Here is a 20,107-nt window from a genome sequence, read left to right as displayed (position 1 = left end):
GAACATAAGGTCGACGCAATTTTCATGCCAAAGTGAGGTGGTATAGTTTTAATAGCTACCTCAGGGATATCTTTCATGGAACGTTTTTTCATTCGTTTTCACTCAAAATGTACTAATTATAAGCGATGAGTGTTGTATGACGAAGAGTATACTGAAAGGCACACACCGGTATTTAATTCGTGTATTAGGCGCGCCAAAGACTGTAACAATGTGTTGTTCACCAGATGAGAACATGTAGTTATGGTGCACAATAAGACAAGGGCGTGTATGTTCCAGGTGAACTGTACTTCTGGCTCTCTTCTTTCCAATTTTGCATTCCAGCCTCCCCTACCCTTCGGATAATTACTCCAGTTCTCTTCCTACTTGTTCGCCCCCCGTCGCCGCCACCCGCATATGCAAATTCGCCCTCCCCCCCCTCGGCGACAGCGCCGGACTGTCTTGCCGGCGTCTTGGAGGGGGTTAGTCCCTCCCCTTCCCCTCCGCCCCTCCCCCACTCTTCGCGCTCGCCGTCGCTTCGCCTTCAGTACGCTGGCAGTCGCCGAACAGTACACTTCACGAGGGCCTCGCCCGTCTATACTGCGCAACGAACTTTATGGATTTTTAGTTTACACCGTCGTACCTCACTCCGATTCCAACTGCAGATGAAGTGTGCCCAGAGGACAGTGTTTTGTGTGGTGTTAGTGTGACAGTGAGCTGTGCATGAGGGCCGCGGACACCTCGGTCGCTTCGCCTTCTTCCCCTGTGGAACGCTGTTTTTGATGAGATGTTATCAGGTACGAGGCTGGAAGTGTTAACATAGTTTACACGCATAGATGTGCAGTTGTCGCTGTAGTGCGCGTCTCCCTCACATTCATGGATAGCCCTCATTGATGTGCTCGCACCGCCCGACGCTAGGCCTAACTTTGTAACACAATAGTATTCCAGTTTAGTAGTCGTTTTTGAGTTAAAAAGTGTTTTTTCAGCAAACAATGTTTTAAGTTTTTATATTAACAGTCACCGCTGACAGTTCAGCCAGTTTTTAAACTGCGTTGTTTACGTCTCGGAAACCGGTACATGCAGTAATCTGAAAATTCATTTCATAAAGTAACTCCTTACGTAATTTTCATAAAACGGCACACTTTGTTTACACTATTGAAATATAGTAAACCTTAATAAAATTTAATTAGTTTTACGCTGCGAGCCGCTCAGAGGTTAAGCAATATTTTACTGCAATAAAACAACAGTAAGTAGTAATTTATAAAAAAAGAACCAAATTTTATATTGTCGACTTTCAATAAAGGATAAAATTATTTAAAACTTCCGATAAAGTATTTGCCCGTTTTAGTACGGCTATCTACAACAACAAAAATTACAAAGTCCCAATAAAAGAAACAATACAACTATGAGAGTAACATTAAATGAACTATGTAAGAAATATTGTAGCCTTGATATAAATCTCATAGTAGTATACTGTTAGTTTCTATATCTATTCCAAGTAGTTTTTAATGTACGTTGAATAATAGCTTATTCTAGGTGATTTAATTCTCTTTTTAGTGTTAATGTAGGATAACAATTTTTCTATGTGGTATTTTTAGTTTATGAAATCGAAAATGCTGAACTCTTTCGTAAAATATAATTGTTACAACGATACAGCAATGTTACAGTACAGCAGTCTATTGTTACTGTTCTAAAATATACTTAAGTGTGTTTGGAATTTCATTATTCCCAGTCTGGGAATCTAGCGGTTGAAATGAGTCCACGGACATTGGGTGATTTCGGTCTGTTTCTGTGATTCCGGCCGGAAGGCGACACAATAAACCCGACTTCCGGTCCCGATATTTCAACACTCATCAGCAACTACTCCTCTCCCGTGTCTGTTTGTCGCACAAATGTGTTGCGAGTCGGTATTTGATTGTATCTCTGCCCGGTGTAGCCAGCCGTTCTTGCCGCCGGCACAGCCGGTGCTGTTTCCAGGCCATCTGTTTACCTCCTACTCAGTGTTTACCTCGGTTTAAATATGTACAGAATAATGTAGCAATACCTAGAATTTAATAAGTCCGTTGCCGACCGTGTTGAGGTTACCGCTTCGATTTCTCGGAACACCGCGATAATAAATCACATGTCCCGTTTTATTAGTAGTGATAAGAAAACAATAGACCCATTTGTGTTCTAATTAAATTATTCATTCTCTCTATTAAATTATAATTGTATCATTTGTGTGTACAATTATTGAATCACTCATGATTGTTGTATGTTATTGTGTAAAATGTACAGACTGTGTACTAAAAATAAACACTACAATATTAGATATAAATATTTGATTAGATTTCAGAATTACATGTAAAATAGTGCATAACGGCAAAAATTAGTCGGGTATTCTTCAATAACCCGTGGGTAAAAATTTCTCTGACACTTCTCAAGAAAGATTTTGGTCTTGTACCCAAAGGATTCTGTAGTAAATATTGATTTGTTCCTGTTTGTTCTCGTGAATCCGAGGCTACTAAGGATCTGTTTTATTAGTGTTATGCCCTTTTTATATTTTCTCTGTAGGCAATAGGAGTAAACATCATTAAAGTGTCTACAGGGTACGATTTTGCAAAGAATTTGAAAAGGTCTATCTAAAATTTGAATCTTATCAGTGAAAACCAGTTGCTTAGCTATGCATAAACCAATGTAAACATAGCTGTTATCCTCCGAAGCCGATGTCATTCTAATTCTAAGGACGAAAGAAGGGTGCAAGGATCTGTAGTTTGCATACACCTGAGCAATAAAAGGTGTCAAGCTTCTTTTATCTAGGCGCGTGGCGACAGGGTGTGTGTAATTCCATGTTTTGCATACTACGTCCGTCGCGGCAGGGTTTTTGTTGGGAGTCGCTCTATTTGCATAGGCCCTAAAGTTGGCGCGTGGACTCCATTGATCGCCGAATCTACTGATTCGATGCTTGCCGAGCGCCGATCAAAGCACAGTGGTGGGCAAAAGAAGGAACATTACCTCAATAACAGATTTGTCGATCTGTGTACAGGGCGTACATGTCTGTCTGGAGCTTAGAATATTGGTCAAAAGCCATGTTTCTTGTCAATCTGGAAGTTAATAATTTTTAATGGCAGAAAGGTTCCAAATAATGGGTTCCTAAAACAAAATTTGAATCACTAGTTCACATTTAAAAACCATTAAGACCCGTTTTGTCCTTTACAGTTTCGAGATAGTATGTAAGTTACCTTTTTTGCAAGGATTCAAAACGTTGATAAGATCCTGCTAATTGATAAAAGGTGCGATGTATTTGCAGAATTTTCAGGATAAACGGTTGGATTGCCCACGATACTATTTCAATCGTGCTGTAAAAAACTGAAGTTTTCAAAAATGTTAACTACAAGTCAGTTAATATTTGACGCTGTTTGTGCTTTGGGTGCAATCGAGTAATTTATTTTTTTATAGAAGATCAATGGATTTTTTATGTAAATGATTAATTTACGATAAGCATGTAATTTAAATGTGTGGCAACCGAATTGTTTGTTCAAAAAGAATACTATTACAGACTAGTATGATGGTGAACGGCCAGATTAAGATTGTTCTGTTAGTCAGCGTCGAATATTTAGGATAGAAATGTTTTTGTTTTCTTTGTAGCCTATCGTACCATATTGTTGTCTATGAAATGAACAGTTATGTTACGCTTCCCTAGATATCTGCAAGTATGGGGAGGTAGGCCTATTTTTGTCCGTATAAATACTTGATTTGGATTTCCCCTTGAATCGAGACGGTCTATCGTGTCTGGACTTTCCCATCCGAATTATTGCAGACAGCGTCTATCTTAAATCGTCTATTATTGGATACGTGATATTCATAGCTAGCTTCTAGCTGTCCGCAGACAGCAACAAACAGTGACAATGACTCAATGTACAAGAACAGTTCAAGAATCAAAACAGTTTACGTTTTATCGAGGTATTGCTTGTTATCAGAGTTTTGTAGTTCCACTGATGATTTGTATTCTAGTTTTATTTTCTAAGAAAGGTCCTACAATATTTTTTGTCAATCTTAAGGGTGGTTTTGGAACGTTTCAAAATATTGATTTAATAAATATTTCAGTACTTAGTCTCAAAAAAATGCTAAAGTCGTGGGAGTCCCACGCTAAAACAATTCAATTGAAATAGCATATCATCTGTAAATGAATAACGGTGCTTTATTATCAGGTCGTTTGGCAAAGACTGGTTTCCTAGAAAATCTCCGAAGACCTCTCTATATTATGTGAGATGTCTGTTAGGCTAACTTGTTAAAATAAAATGGCAAAGAAAATTAAAATCTTAAAATATTCAGTGCGCCATTCAAAAATTCAAAAAACTGGCTTCAACGGGGAAAGAATTATGACGAACGATAACATTTTTATGATCTATATGAAATCACTATTTTTAGTTTTTTCTAACGTCATCCTAATTTTGAGTCTAATAAAAAGTAGACAGGTTTTGCAAAATTTGCGAAATTTCTTTAATTTAGGCGCCAAGTTAGAGTTTTATTTTATTTTGTATACAGTATTAAGAGGTGAGTCGGAAACGAATAAATAAATAGGACATTAGGAATCCATAAGATTGAAATTCTTTTACATGTTGAACTTTTATTAACTAAAATTATTTTGTAATATCAACAAATTGCGTCTGTCATCCCTGAGTACAATATTGAAGCAAAATTAATTAATTTGTTCAAGGTTTGGCAAGATCATTTAATGCTTTGGAATAAACTTCGTCTTATTCACACGTTTTGCAAGGACTTGTTTCGGAACTGAATAATAAAATAATCCAGGCAGGTATGATTGACATTTGGTGACAAAAATGGCCAATTATTTGTTCTTGGGTTTGAAAATATGTCGTTTTTAAAATATCCGTTAGTGACTTTTTAATGTTTTAGCAATCACAATTTGGTACAATTGTATTTGTGCACTCTTTTGAATTCGTAATCTCATTAAAGACAATTTTTAAATTGATAGGTATTGATTACCGGATAATTTAGCGATTGTCTCAAACAGTATTTACTCGATTTATAATAAAACTTAATAATTATAGAGCGTAAAAATGGGTTTGATTTAGTAAAGATTATTACTGTGGCACTTTTATGAAATTTCCAGAATCCGGAAATTCCAAGGAATGTCGTAGGATATGCTGGTACGTGTCTAAAAATGTATATGTAAATGCAACCTTTGCCCGGTTTCCAACGAGCTGACTGACTCTACATACAAGTTAATTAATAAGGACTCTCTAAAGTTTTTAAAATTCAAATTCGACATGTTGCACCAACATTTACAGATGGACAAATAGCAATAGCCTTCCTATTTATTGTAGCGAAACAGAACAAATTGGAGGCGAATCCACCGCCAGACGGCCAGCCTCCCGAGCCCACGCGGGCCTCCGTATCGCAGTACACATCTTTTCGCAAAAGTGGGCGTCAGAGAAATCGGCCTGTAATTCACCGGACGGACATGTCTCCCTGCTCGGTGCGTGTGTTGATGTAAACAAAGCGAGAGGTGCTCGGTCGACGCCGACGGGCGCGGGATGAAGTCGTCGCTCCTCCACCATGTGTTGACGACCTGGCTTCCCGCCAACGGGTCTAATCCTAGCCGTACCCTCGTAAACCGCTCGCGAGAGCTTTGTAATAATGCGCTATTTTGGTCCGCAATTCGTAATGCCGTTACAATAAAAACACGATCCCGTAAATACTTGCGCCCGCGAAATTACTGACTTAATCTTCGTCGCAGTTAAAACCTTTACAACAGAAATAGCTCCGTTTTTGTTATCACGACCACACGAAGTTATGCCATCGTGGATTAGAAAATAGCAATCGTACGCCAAGCCTTGCTATAGTTTCTTGAAACGACTCGTCAAATCGAACTTTTCCCCCTTTTTATGAGTTACGAAGCTAAACCTTCAGGACAGCTCTTGCCTTACGTGTCCCCAAGGACAAGCAGGTGTGAAGGTCAAATTGTTGATCACATTTGCAGAGAATTCGCACCCGCGGGCTTACGGAAGCCAAACTGCAGTACGCCTAGAAGCCACAGAATTGCTCTTTAGCCGGGCCTACTTGCAGTAGCACGTGAACAAGTACTCATAAGGCTGTTACTTTCGTAGGCGTTAAACAGGTTGCCCTACAGGGTTCGTGAGAAGCTTTTCTTTGCTCTTAAATGAATTACCCATGCCTTTCCCCAGTACCTGATGTAGACTAAAATGGTAAGCATGTGTATACATAATTCATTTGGAACGCTGAAGTCGCTTTTCAATCGTGCTAAACCCGATTTGACTAATTGGAAGTTTTTCTGTGCCGAAATATTATTTTATTGTCCGTCAACGCCCAAGACAAGGGGAGTCGGTGATAATACTTCTTTATTCGCTGGTTAGTAGCATAAACAACCTTGTATATACAGTCATTATTTTATTCCCCATAGAACGCCATCAAAAGACCATTAAGAAGTTTAACGGACGCATTAAACCGCACTCTTAACAGCACCAGTAAATGCAGGTTTACCTCTGATGATTATGTACTCGACAGATTTGTGTTTGAATATTTAATCTTATGTACTTTTCTGTTGGACTAACAACTCCATTTTTGATTTTTATATTTTGTGGCCGTCGGTGTTATCGGAATGATTCACCTCATCAGAGAAGAATTTCAGAAAGAACAATTTCCTGGATATTCTTCTACGTGAATTCGGGTTTTATTGGTTCGTTTATGTGTACATAAAATGATTTCTATAAAACTTCTGAACTGGATATCTCATTTAGTTCGAGTTCCTCTTCTTTTTGGAAGAATTGCCTTGATTCGGAGTGTTGAATCGGACAAACTGTAATTCTGGTGAAGATGATTTGAAAATGAAAAATTGCTGAATTGAAGATATACTGTTTTAAATTTTAACGCATGTACTCAGTTGCTTAATAACATTTTTATTTTAAAATTTCTTAATAAATAATTATCTTAAACAATGTAATAAATAGTTGTTGAGTAGGTAAAAATACCGCAGTCTGTGGATGTCTTGCTTGAGAATTTGCTGTGACGTATCCTTCAAGATTATTTTTAATGTATATTAAAAATAATTCTAATTTTCCCTCTTCTTTTGTTTTCTTAGGCGGAAAATGCGGCATTTACTGTTACACTAGCATGACAAAAGGAAAAACAACAGATAATGTAATTCTGGCAGAGTATGATTCACATTCTACAACATAGTCTACAATACTACGTCCACACTGGGAGTTGGAGGAAAAATTTTTATGTAACGTTTTTTTTTTATTGTAAATTCAATAATTGTAGATCGGATTATGTTTAATGTATCACAATAGAACACTTCACCAAAGGTTAGAACGCCAGGGTATTTCAATAGTAGAATTCTACGACTGTTTCGAGATTTACATCTCATCTCAAAAGGAAAGCTATTTCTATTCAGTCAAGATTCTAGTAGATTAAATGTTTATGTAAACTTTAGCAGTTGTTTAGATCATTTCGGACCATTGTCATTACAAAGTAGTATCTGTACTTATGTCTAAATTGATATTGCTACCAGAACTCTGGAAAGATAAATTAATTTAGACGAATTTTTATTTGTATCTCAATTATTTGGATTTCGGGATCTTGGGCGAGGGCATGGGGCGGCGACGATATCTATCACCTTAGTAATCGGCTAAGTGTTGTTTTGCATGTGTCGGAAAGGTGCCACTAAGGGCGTTCATCTTGTGTCTTCTTTTCGCCTCTTCTCTGCCGCCATCCATTGGGCAAAACACATTTACTTGATTGCGGCCTCGACGGGATTTCAATCGGAGAATTCTAGTGCTTTGTAAGGTCAAGAAAATTCCGTCAATCATTAAAATCCAGTACATTAATGCAATATAATTTATGACACGGTGTGTCAACGATCACGAAATTCTTTCCACTCTTCAATTTCGACTCTTGCAACAACTGAAAGACCACCGTGTGAGGTCTTTATGATCAATTTATTTTCCTTCGTTTTGATAGATATGATTTACACTCTTGTTGCGTCGCCATTCAGACAGACCGACATGTAAGTTTCTCTGTGTCACTTGCACTGTAATAACAAGTTGACAGCCTTGTTTTAGTATTAAGAATTTATGTTAGTAAGGCATTTATAGTTTCTTAGCAATTTCAGCCTGTGTGAGCTGTGGTAGTAATTTTCTAAGGCTGCAGTTTAGTTTTTACTGCAAGGATTATTTATCGTCCGTGTGTGCAAGACACCTTCAAGTCTCTCCCACCACTGGAACTATTTTGACAGCACTGATCTTCCGCAGAATTTGACAAACGGATCTTCCCGACTTGCACATCTGTTCTAATTCTCTTTCAAGGCCGCCCTACCCGACCCTACACCTTTGTGCGGGATGCCACCGCCAGCAAAATGTCCAAGCCCTTGTCCCTTAGCGGCTTCCCTCTACCGCCCTCTTTTACAGCCCCAGGTAGAAGAGTTATATTGGTAGCGCGGCTTATGGCTGTTGTTTTAGGGTGTTCTTTAGAAAGTGGTACCTTCCAATTTCTCAGCTTTTCAAGAAATTCACACGTGTTTCTTCAGGCTTTTGTTCATAGGGTCAGTCTTCCCTTTCCTGGAATCTCTGGAGTGAGGAGTTGTTCGGTTCTCCCCATGCCGTGGACTTCCATAACACACACGAGGATGATTTCATACACCATTTGAGGTGTGATCGGCCAAGAAACCGTGACCCATCTCGTAACTCGGATGACTTCATCCCAGATCTAACTTTCCCACTGTAACTCAGGTGACAATTAACTAACGCATTAAACAATTTTATCACCCACATCAACGTCCACTATTAGTGACGTACGTTGCAAAATCGCCACCTCCAAGGTTTATGCCGGCCGTACGTTGTCGTCATTATGCGCGATTAAAACGCCTGCTTCTGACCCCTCCCCGCCTCATATCTGCATTAAATACTGATTCATGGGCTTTAAAGAAATCTAGGTTTGTAACTTTGTGTATATGGAAGTGAGTTGGCCAATTTATCAGGTGTCTTGTATTGGTTGTAATTTAAATTTTACTACCAGTAAAATATACACTTTAATGCTTCGGGTTGCGCGTTAAACGGCGCTTAATCACTTTTCCTTGCGTGGTTTTCGAACGCCTGCCGGTATAGAGCTACTGTAATTCTGTTATAAGTTTTCTCCAATAGCAGATTGTTATTGTGTGGTACAATAGGTGTTGTGTCAGTCAGGTCTATATTTTCTTCTTGTCGTACAATTTTCTTTGCGCCTCTCCGCGTGGGGTTCCTCGTATTTGTAGGTACTTCATGTTTTGCCAGCATCATATCTCCAATTACTCCGTTTCTTCGGCGGCGTCTCGTTTCTGTTTGTTAACCGCAGTTCTTCTGCCCTCCCGACGTCATACGGCCGTGTCGATTTTTGTTTTTCACCGTGTCGCGGCGATATTTTATTCATCTGGCGGCGTGGATTCCTCGGGCCGCGGTAATGTTATGCAGGCCGGCCCTTTTGAGCGTCTCCCGGTTATCTTTGGATCGGTCCGTCTGTTAATCAGACTTATTAATTGTACCTAGCGTCGGAGCACACAATGTTATCGCGAGATCTCACACCTGCGCCCCCAGCTTCGCTCGCCAGGCTTGGATACTGTTTCCCCTCAAAAACCTCCGCTGCTCTCTGCCGTTATCTAAAAAGCTATCGCACCATCTCGAGAACCTGCTCCTTTTGTAAGGTACGGTTCACGGCTGCTGCGGCCTTCGCTTTTTATAACGACGTGTTCCTCTTTTTAAAGAAAGGCTACTCAAATTCGTAAAAGAAACTTCAAGCTTTTGCTAATAATGGTATATTTTAAATTCTCACCGATACATAGTCTAGGGTTACTTGCATAGTTGACAGTCTTCACAGACTGGTAAATCAATTAACGCCTCATAAGCCAATACTGATGGTACTCTGTACAGTACTTGCTCAGGCTTCCTCATAACTGAGTATGTACCTTGTGGATACTTCCACGATCACCAAATCCCAAATAGGGAAATATTACCAATATTTTGTAATCACTTGAAACCTAGATCTAGTTTATAATATGTACAAATAACAGTTTTCCAGTGTCCGAGGTGAAATACGAGAAGCTAGCGTTGGCAAACAATGTCAGTCCATTGTGTCTATACCGAGAAGCGAGGCGATGGTGCTAGTGTTGGTGCGAGAAGCGGCACCTTTCACCAGCCGGTATTTCCCGGTTATCTGTACCACAGATCTGAATTCCGAGGAGACTTTTCTTCCGATGTGGGATAATACCCCCTGCCACCCACCCCTCGCCAACCCCCTGACATACCCCCGCCCTGGACCAACCACTAGAGTGGTCACTCTATTTACGGTCGTCCTGCCGCTCTACACAATCCAGGTGCATCGAAAAATCCAATGGCAAAACTTTCCAGATACCATTGTTCAGTCATAATCAACATAATTTCATTTGGTCTGTGTTTAAAATTGTTCGAGAATGTCTTTCGTTTATATAGTCTCAATGAGGCCCCAGAAGATGGGTTTTAAACGATTTTGTAGCAATGATTAACCAAACCACGGAAATATTTAATACATCTTAAATTAATTGTCTAAGTGTATTCTCCAATCTTCGCTTTAGTTTGTAACTTTCAAATTTGCGGTTGTTTTTCGGAAATAGGTTAGGTTTGTTGGTAATCTTGGAGAATTTTAGTTCTTTTTGGGTCTCTTAGAATTGCAGCTCTTGGGTCTCAGTGGAGTTATTACAAATTATACCAGCTTCTACATCCTGTTTTAAAGACCGTAGGCGGTTCCCAAAACCCCCATTTTTGCAACTCCAAAAAAATATAAAATCCCTTTATTCAACCAAAGTCGCGCAAAAGTGAGTAAATATTGCGTTCACAATCCTGACTCATTTTTAAGAGCAACGTCTCATGCCAGACTACTCATCCGCGTATGAATTATTAAAACATTACGTCACCACTATCTTATCCGACTGTTTGTACTGATTTCTATGTGTTATTGTTTTAATTCGGGTTATGTCAACATGGACTTACTCCGTGTTCGCGGCTAGGCGAGTTACGCAATTATCCTTTTGTCCCGGCAAACGTTATAACGAACAATGAAGCGCAGTTACTGTTTAAGAATTTCTAACCTTCGGTGACCGATTGCTTTATCTTCTGTCGCTTCTGTAATTATTTGTCGAGTGGGTGACGTTCAATCCGTGGCGGTCTATTATTGATTGTTTATTATCTGATGACTAGTCGCCATCGCCTCGCCCGTGGGCAAAGTTTGCCAGATCGTAGGCTGGATCCGATTGTTGTTTACTTTTTGTTGTTTTGCTCCGAGCCAAATCTGTCGCTATCATTGTTTCCTCTGTTCTGATAAGGCTAACTGTACCGACTCAGTGCGGTTGATAGCGTCGAAGTGATTTGTCGTGCTAGTGGACCTCCCTGTAGGCCACCTCTGATTGGACAACTTGATAACAAGGAACGTTCTGTAAGTACTAAACTTAGCGCTTTTTTCACCTGAAGAAGAGGATAGATTTCAATAATCGAAACGTTGTACTTTTTTGTATCATATTGTCAATATATTGTAACATTTTTGTAAACCTTCCATCGTCAACATCAAACAAAGTACGAAACACGTTCTCAAAATAATCTCTTTAACAATGTTATATGGTAGTCACTTTAATAAAAGTTCACTATACTCAAAATTTCGTAAAATTCAATTAAATAAGATATTTCTTGTTGAATATGTGAAATGAGTGTCTTTTTTCTTCTATTCAAAGTGCGTCTAATACGTCTAATTAATTATTATACGACTAATTATTATTCCAGCGGAGTCAGCGTATGTCAGTGCATTAAAACCACATTAGCAATGTACTGGACTTAGTGACAATATGGCAAAAGCGTACAACAATTTATCGTTTCGGCATTTTTCAGTTTGGAAATTTATGTAACCCACTTCATTGTTTTATGGTGCAGCAGTATTTCGTGTCTTCGATTTAGTCATTCCGTCAAGAACTTACGGGGTGCAATAATTTTGAAAGTCCTAACTTAGTTAAATGTATTAAATACAACAAATACTGTTTTATATTGACCGCATGAATAGGCTATACTCTGTAAGCTTATCGCCTGTACAGTAGCCTATAGGTATACTCTATAAGCTCGTCGCCTGTATAGGCTCTACTCTGTAAGCTTCTCGCCTGTATCGACCAGTGTTTCACGGATTTTAACGGCCACGCCACGAATGGGGCACTGAAAGTCACACGATTCGGTCACCTGGGGCATTCCATTTGAACAATTAAACGCCACCTACATTGTTGCGGGCCGAACAATGTAATCGGTCCATTGTTGTCAGACCTCCAGCCAAGATGGCCGTCAAACCACGTAGGCTCTGTCATGGTTGTTTCCCCGGGATTATCTTTTTATCCTGTGACAATTGCGGGTCGCAATTAACACTGTTGTATAGTTAATTGTCTAGATGGCTGGGACGGCGATACAGCCGCCATTATCTACGGTTTCCACTTTTTAGGAATCTGATAACAAAAGCGGCCGGCATTGGAGGTACAATGGCTGTCACTGAGGCTGGCGTATTCACAGGATTCACCTTGGATTCTGCCCTGATTCTATGCTTTTACGGCTTCATCAAGCCGAAGGCTGCTTTGCGGGGATCACCTTCACACCATAAGTTACGTTCTCACGTCTTCGAGTCCTTCGCCCACATCTTAGAATCCGCGGCGGATCGGTGAAGAACGGAACTGCTTTACATAAAAATATGACCTAAGGATCCTTCGAGGTAGTTTTTGTGACACCGCACCCCCGGCTTCGCTCAACGCCCTGTACGACAGGATGTTCACCGATTGGCCTGGAGATTATCTGCGTCACCCAATCTATAATTGGCACCAATTAGGCCCAAAATCTCCTCTTTGCAGAAAACGTATCGAGTATCTCCAGGGCCCGCACCGCTCCGATCTGAAAGAACATCGAATTTCACAAGGATGAGCAAAATAAAGTGTACACGTTTTCTAAAGAATTTCACCATGGTCCAATGCTTCCATTTTGCTCAACTGAAAAATCGGTACTACATATTTTAACCCTGCGACTGGCAATCGTACTTGCGTTGCATTCAGCATATCTGCCAAATATGTCTTCTTTCGAACAATCTTCATTTTAATCGTAATAAAAGTTATATCATTGTAATCGGCAGATTCTGTGCTTTCTTTTAGTGTACTCAGTTTTACACAGAAATCGTTTTCTTATATTTTACTTGCCGCTAAATGCTAACAATATCTGACGCACTATGCAATTTGCTGTTCAAGTCAGCTGGATCCTCGTCTGTTTACTTTTACGTTGTTTTCGTTCCGTATTATAGGTAAATATTTTCTTGATCGACATAACAACCCGAATATTTTAGATTTTTAAATTGAATATATTTAGTGACTTATATGGGCTGCATAACATAACAAATAAAAAAAAAATAGTTTCAACTTAAGGCCAGAAATGTAAAGGTAAAGCCAATCTAACTGTATTTTTTCTGAAAAAAAAGTTTTATAACACTTTTATGTTTTTGAGTAGTTACAGATTTTGTAACTAATCTCTTGTTTAACTCTGCGCAAGGGGCTGAAAAGATATGCCAGTCAAGACTAAACTGCATACCAGTTCTAGGGTTAAGTTGGCAGCTACAGAAAAGGCAGTGTTGTTTAATATCAAAATAAATTCAAATAAATGGCTTATTAACACGATTTGTTGAAAAAAAGGATGACTCCCCAATAATATTCGCTTGTTCTAAAACTACGTTGAAATGCTTCTATTTATTTAAATTCACTTCTCTTGAAGAGATTCATACATCTTGAAGCCTCGGATCTCGCTGGAGCTGGAACACTCACCCTTGTAATAAGCACCTTCACGACCATTCCCCTTTGATGATTCAAGGTGACGAGGCTGCTTCATGAGTCAATCGAGTTCCAGAATAGCGTCACTTTCTTTCTGAGAAGATATCTTCGAGGCCGTTTCCGTTAATTAGGGTCATTAGTGGCTAATTGGTGAGGAGGATTTCCCGGATACGGGCTTGTTTGGGACATTACTCTAATTACATATTGACCGATCTCGGGAGAATTTTTTGTCCACCGGTGAGCTCTGTCTATGTTTAGTGCAGGAGAGGTCCTTACAGATTCACTTCAATGTACCGGAACTCGGTTCTCGTAGGTATTTATTTTCTTCGGTATAAAAATTTAAGCTACCGATATATTTTTGATGCAGTCCCATATTCCTATTTTTCCATCGGATCTGGATTGATATGCATCATGATTCCAGAGACGGGCTGCAGCAACATTGTGATGATGATGCTACACTTATCACGGGGTGGGGCTTCAAACTGCTGATTAACAACTGATATTAAAATTCCGATTAGTTTTCCTATGGTTAAGTTGTAATTTTTCTCAACAGGAAGAATTTTATATAATTTTTGAAATGACAACTATCAAAATCTCAAAGAGGTTCTAGGGAATTTGTTAGCCTAAACTCAATTCCATTGGCAGTCTGAGAATTTCGTATCATAACTATTTTCTTTTTCCTCTGTTCCAAGCACACAAAAATTGTTTTACTCGCAATCCAAAGTCATACAAACATATTCAGTAACCTTCGTAAAATCTATTGTAAAATACTGATAAGTATAGTACAACAAGATAAGTATGATTTGCGTTAATCCGTATAAAATACGGCAGAGTAAAATTAATTAATCATATTCACGCGTGGCAAAGTAAATCGAAACACTGCGGGCGCAAAGTTACGTAACACAGATGGTCGCATGAACCAACCAAGAGGATCGCATGAATTTAAGACTGTTACATAACCTCCCGCCCAGTCTTTTACAAGACGTTACGTCGTGTTTCGTCACAAGGTATAAACATTTAGTAGTGCTTTTGGGAAATGCTCCTCTTAAATCATGTTTATTGATTTATAAAACTGCCATAAACCGTTTACGTCGACGTCGCTAGGGCAGGCGTGATGTTGAGGTGGTCAGGCCAGCCGCGTTGCGCTGCACGCTCACCCCATCTAGCGGCGGACTCGTCAACTACTAGGGGTGGTTTGGCGCTGCACTCTCTACAGCACGTTGTTACCCTCGTATTGGTGATTAAATTGAGTTTTCCTTTCACTATTTCGACATTTTTATGAACTATGTTTGAGATAAGGTGGAAAGTAATTGAATTTAATACAAATTACTGTTTTAACGTGGTTTTAGTAAACATTTATTTTAACTTTGTTGGTATTTCGTAAACTATAATTTTTAATATATGAGTCAATATAGATAACAGTTTGTATGAGATAGTATCACAATTCATATTGCCAGATCTCAAAGGGAAACTATATAACATTAATTACGATACAAATATACGTAAAAATAAATAGCCGCAACAAACAAATGTTTTTTTCTTGATCCTAAGAGAACATTTACGTTGTGTATTTTAAAATATACTTTTTTGTAATCATCTGAATTTTAAAGATTTATAAGAATCAATATAACAATATCGGTTTATTAACAATATTTATACGGAAAACTTTCTCGTTTACTTCATAGCTTAAACAAATGTTTAAAATTGTACAACTATAATTCATTAAAACTTTCATTCTCCCATAATGGAATGTATTTTTTTTATTGTGTTATGTATTACTTTACACGGTAAAGTATTAATATGTGTTCCCCTTTGAAAAATTTTAGCGCGTTTTCACATATAGATATTTTGTTTCAGTGTCTTTTTAATTTTATTTTTCCATAAATCAATTTTATAAATTGCTGGAATTTAGTTATTTTTACCAACAAAGAAAGAAATAACTTTTTTGTGCCACCGATGCGAAAAGACTGTGTTCTATTATATTTCTTACAATAAGGATGGAAATTATATTTATTCCTTTACACATTGTGCAAGGCTCGACTCCCACCCAACTGGGCGGTAGCCGCCCAACTTCTGTCTGGAGTCTCCAGCGACTCCAGTTCCATAATCGCGGCCGCACCTCCAGGATTTATGTCCTTTTTAATTATCCATTCATCACTGGGCGACTAGCTTTGTATTGTCGCCTAATTGAGAGTACGGGGGAGGGGCGGGGCGGGAATTAAGGAGACAATATTTCTGGGCTTGTCGCATGCGGGATACGGGCCCAGAGTCCACGGTCTGATTCCCGGGTCACATTCCCAGATTGACGCTGCCCCGTTGCCCTTATGGGTCTAATTCAATCAGCCCTTATGCCTGATTTCTGGACGGATCGGTCGAGACCAGCGCAGGCCTTTTTTACAATCGACGCTTGTCAATAACATCTCTGGCGAATTTACTCTTCAGTTATACGTTATCGATTGTGTGAATTAACCCACTGTTTAATGGGTTTATTGTTTAGTTTCGATCATTATTCTGTGATTGTCCTTTCCCTTATTTATTTTTTTGATAATAAGCTACCAAAAGTTATTGTTTTATGTAACCCATGTAACTTAGTATTTATTTGTTGTATAATGTTTGTTTTCATTTTCTTAATAGCCAACGAAAAATTGTTAAGGGCTCATTAATACATTAATTCGGAATCTATATTTTAGAACGGGTAAAGGTACCGATGTACTGACATCACTATTGCACCTTCAGGGTGCGTAATATGGCATCTTGTCAATCCCGGTGTATTGAAATAAAACAATATATATTGAAATGTTAAGCTAACGCGAGTGAACACCATAAGATTTGCTGTGGTTAAGAGTTACAACTCAAACTTAAGTTCCGTCTTAGGTTGGCGGAAACCCGGCCCACACAATGAGCCCGAATTACTGCTTCTTTCGTTATATTGAATTCCCAGCCAGCGTGAACGTCTCGCGAGTATCCCCAGCTAATTTTTCGCGAAAGCTACATTCCACATTCTCATTTTCGCGCGGCGCCCTCCCCGTCACACCCTCCGCCGCCTGCGCACCGAGCCTGCCGACGCGTGGGCGGAGGGAGGGCGAGGGGAATTTGTGTGGATGGTGAATTCATAAAATGGCCGACGACCAATCAAAAATATATGTGTTGTTTCTCTCTCTGTCTCTCCAGCGGCTGACGGAATGGGGTGTGAGGCGAGTTGCTGCGGGGGCGGGGGTGGCGTTGGCGGTGCGGGCGGAGGGTTGAAAGCCTTTTTGCACCAGACACTTAGGGTCTGATTTTCACGAGAACGGGAAAACAAAGATCTTCTATTGGCTGATATTTTAAGAAGTCGGCACTAAGAGGCGAGCCCTAATGCAGATGCCGGGAGGGCAAATCTTGAATCGCACTGCGGAGCCGACTTTGTGCGTTTTAAGAGCTCAAGTTCCCTTATTGATTTTGGTTTCCGCCTGAGAACGAGTCTGGAAAATGGAATTTCACTAGGTTTGCTTGCATTGTTCTCTGATGATACTTTGGCATCTGTGAATTTTCCCTTCTGAGAACTATAATCAGAATCGCCGTTGAAAGATGTTCCTTCCGGAGTTGTGTGATTTTCCGATTAAAACCTTCATCGAGCAAGATTGTTACCGATCTCCAGAGCCTGTCGGAGATTTCCCTCAGGAGCAGACGGAAGATCTCTGGAACCAACGGTAACGCCGATGACGGAGCAACAATGTCGGTCAACAATTAGCAACAATCATCTAGATTTATCGCCATACTAGAGGGTCCACTGCGGCATGGCGTGAACTGCCCGCAAAAAGCTCATAATGAAAGACAAAGTCCGCTCATAATTGGGACCCTAAAACCCGACCTGAACGCCAATTTTCTTTGTGTAATTTGTCCGACTAGGAGAGGCGCCACCGCCACAGCCACTGCGTGCGTGCGGGGCAGCATTAAAATTGTTACAATCAGGCTGATGGGCCTCAGGTACAGTAATTAGTCGACACTGGCGCCCTTTATTCCTCAGGACCACTCTAATCAACTATTCCCACACCGGCTCGTCTGCGGCCCTTTTGTGAGCCAGTTTTGTAATTGGACCGCGATTTTTACTCTTGTACGAAAAAGGAGCCCTGATAAAGTCCCTTTTGCCGTGGGAATATGGAATATAAAAATTGATTCTACTTCATAAGATGGCTGACGCAAGTCAGACTTTCACACATCTCTTTTGCACCTCTCTTCAAAACAATTTGGAGATAAAGTTTGTTACAGTTTTCAACAACTGCAGTACGTATATACGGGCTCAGTTTTTTTTTTATGTTTCTAGAGCACAATAATTTGTTAATACGTTAATTTCCCTATAACGGGACCCTGTTAATTCTGTAATTCCACAATAACAGTCGGGGGCGTAGACGGCTGTTGGTGGACGGGACAATGATCGCTTCCAGCGGTCACGACTGCATCGCGTTGCCCTGATTTTACAACATTTTGAATTAAATGCAAAAGTGAAATGGGCTTGTTGTTAAAATGTTTGTTGCCTTCTTCGTGGTATGACCCTGTTATTTTGTTGTAATGATGTTTCATACTCTGGTTTTCACAGTTTTAATCTACCGAGAAACAACACTTAAAATACTTATTAAAAAGCTCAAAAGTGCTAATAAATCGCCTCTAAACTCAGGGAACACAGTGGAATTACTAATTACGGGATTCCTCAAGGTCGTGTATTAGGACCCATTTTGTTTCTTACGTATTGAATGTCTCCTATAGACTTCCAATGCGTTTGTACACGTTTAAAACTATTTTTATTGAACAAAATTTAACGTATTGTATCCTAAAGCACACGAATAGTCCATTTTAACGAATAAATTAATTTACAAATTAATGAAATGTTTTCAACAAAGAAAACAACTACAGTGTAATAATACCTGACACCTTATTCCCAGCACATATTTTCCAATTATAACCGGCAAGCACCAAGAAGGTTCACGTCTGCCATAACGACCTCACCGTCCATCATCCTTATACTCGACAGAAGAGGCCTACTTATGTCAGCACTCAGTCCTCAGCTCACAGCGTGCAGGCCCGCAAAGTACGCTCGCCGACCGGCGATCGCCACAACGCTAGTGGCGAAAGCTGGAACTACACATTATGCACCATTCGATCGTGCGTTACTCGCAATTAGAAGATTTATCACTGCGTGCCTTTCTCACGCCGGCGTAATTGAGCCGATTTTTTGCTCCGGGCCCCGGACTATTTTGTCCGAGTTGAGTATAATGATACATTACCCGCGTTAATAAGCGAGCTCTGCCGGAATAATTGAAACCGAACGTCGTGATCGAAGGGGGATTGGCTGCCTGCCGATTATCTTCCGATTGGTCCAGACTTTCTCGAAATGTTTTGAATATCCTTTGGGCGATCGAGCGTTTAACGGCTGTTTGAGGAATTAACATTCCGTGTTTTAATTGGATTAAGCCGTAATTAAAAACATTCACGCAATATCAAAGATCGTTTTCTAATTTATTTAAATGGAGAGCAGCTAAAATAGTCCATGTAAGAGTAATTTTACAGCTGATGCATAACTCAGCGAGTTTACTATAATAGTGTGTTAATAAATGAGAAACACTAATAGATGTTATGTACTGTTCAATAAAACTCAAGCTTTGTTCTAGATTTAGACCATATATGGTAATCCACAAGGCTTCAGCTTGGTTCCAATTTTAAATGTTATACGACGTTTCAAAAGGTTTCAGCCTAGATCCAATTTTAGTTAACACGGCGTTCCACAAGGCTTCATTCTAGGTCCGCCACTATTCCTCAACAGAAACTTCGTGACAAAGGCGACTCAGTTCGCAGTTTCCTGCCCCTTGTTTGTCGAGGCCGTCTGTTTGCTCGTGGCTCTCGACAAGGCCCCTCTGTCTCTTATCTCTTCTACCTGGCCACAAATCATTTACGGGAATGTGTCTAGCTCTGTTCGGTAATGCGCGATAACCTCTGCTTGCACAGCTGCCCGATAACATCCAGGTCCGTAATTTTGTCCGTTGATTGTCAACTTAGCCGAACAGGATCTCGACAGATCGGTTTAGTCCGCGCGGAGCCTGGCTGGAATTCAGATGTACTGGCTTTGGAGAAATTGTAAATATTATTTACAGCGTTAGTTGGTTCGACCTACCTCGGCTGTAACTCGACGAGCTCTCGACCTTCGCAATTAACTGTTAGAGCCTCGACTAATTTTTTAAGTGGACTGCACTGCCGAGGATGTCAGTTATAAAATGCTTTTCAAATCGTTGATGAAGG

At 39.9% G+C, this 20,107-nt stretch overlaps 1 protein-coding gene across 5 annotated transcripts in view; it reads left to right on the top strand.

The window, feature by feature from the left end:
* LOC124353629 (zinc finger homeobox protein 4) overlaps positions 1-20,107 on the top strand; it is a 218,015-nt gene that overhangs the window by 95,842 nt on the left and 102,066 nt on the right. For 3 of the 5 annotated variants that reach the window (XM_046803556.1, XM_046803554.1, XM_046803557.1), the window contains exon 1: positions 505-773. The exons of 1 other annotated variant lie outside the window; for it this stretch is intronic. The gene's annotated coding sequence lies outside the window, so the exon portion shown is untranslated. Of the gene's footprint in view, positions 1-504; positions 774-20,107 lie in introns of those variants that run through there. One more of the 5 variants, XM_046803559.1, reaches the window with a different exon arrangement.

Source organism: Homalodisca vitripennis, chromosome 2 (genome assembly GCF_021130785.1).
Source record: "Homalodisca vitripennis isolate AUS2020 chromosome 2, UT_GWSS_2.1, whole genome shotgun sequence".
In the NCBI taxonomy this organism is placed as follows: Eukaryota; Metazoa; Arthropoda; class Insecta; order Hemiptera; family Cicadellidae; genus Homalodisca; species Homalodisca vitripennis.
This window is presented reverse-complemented; position numbering and strand designations above follow the sequence as displayed.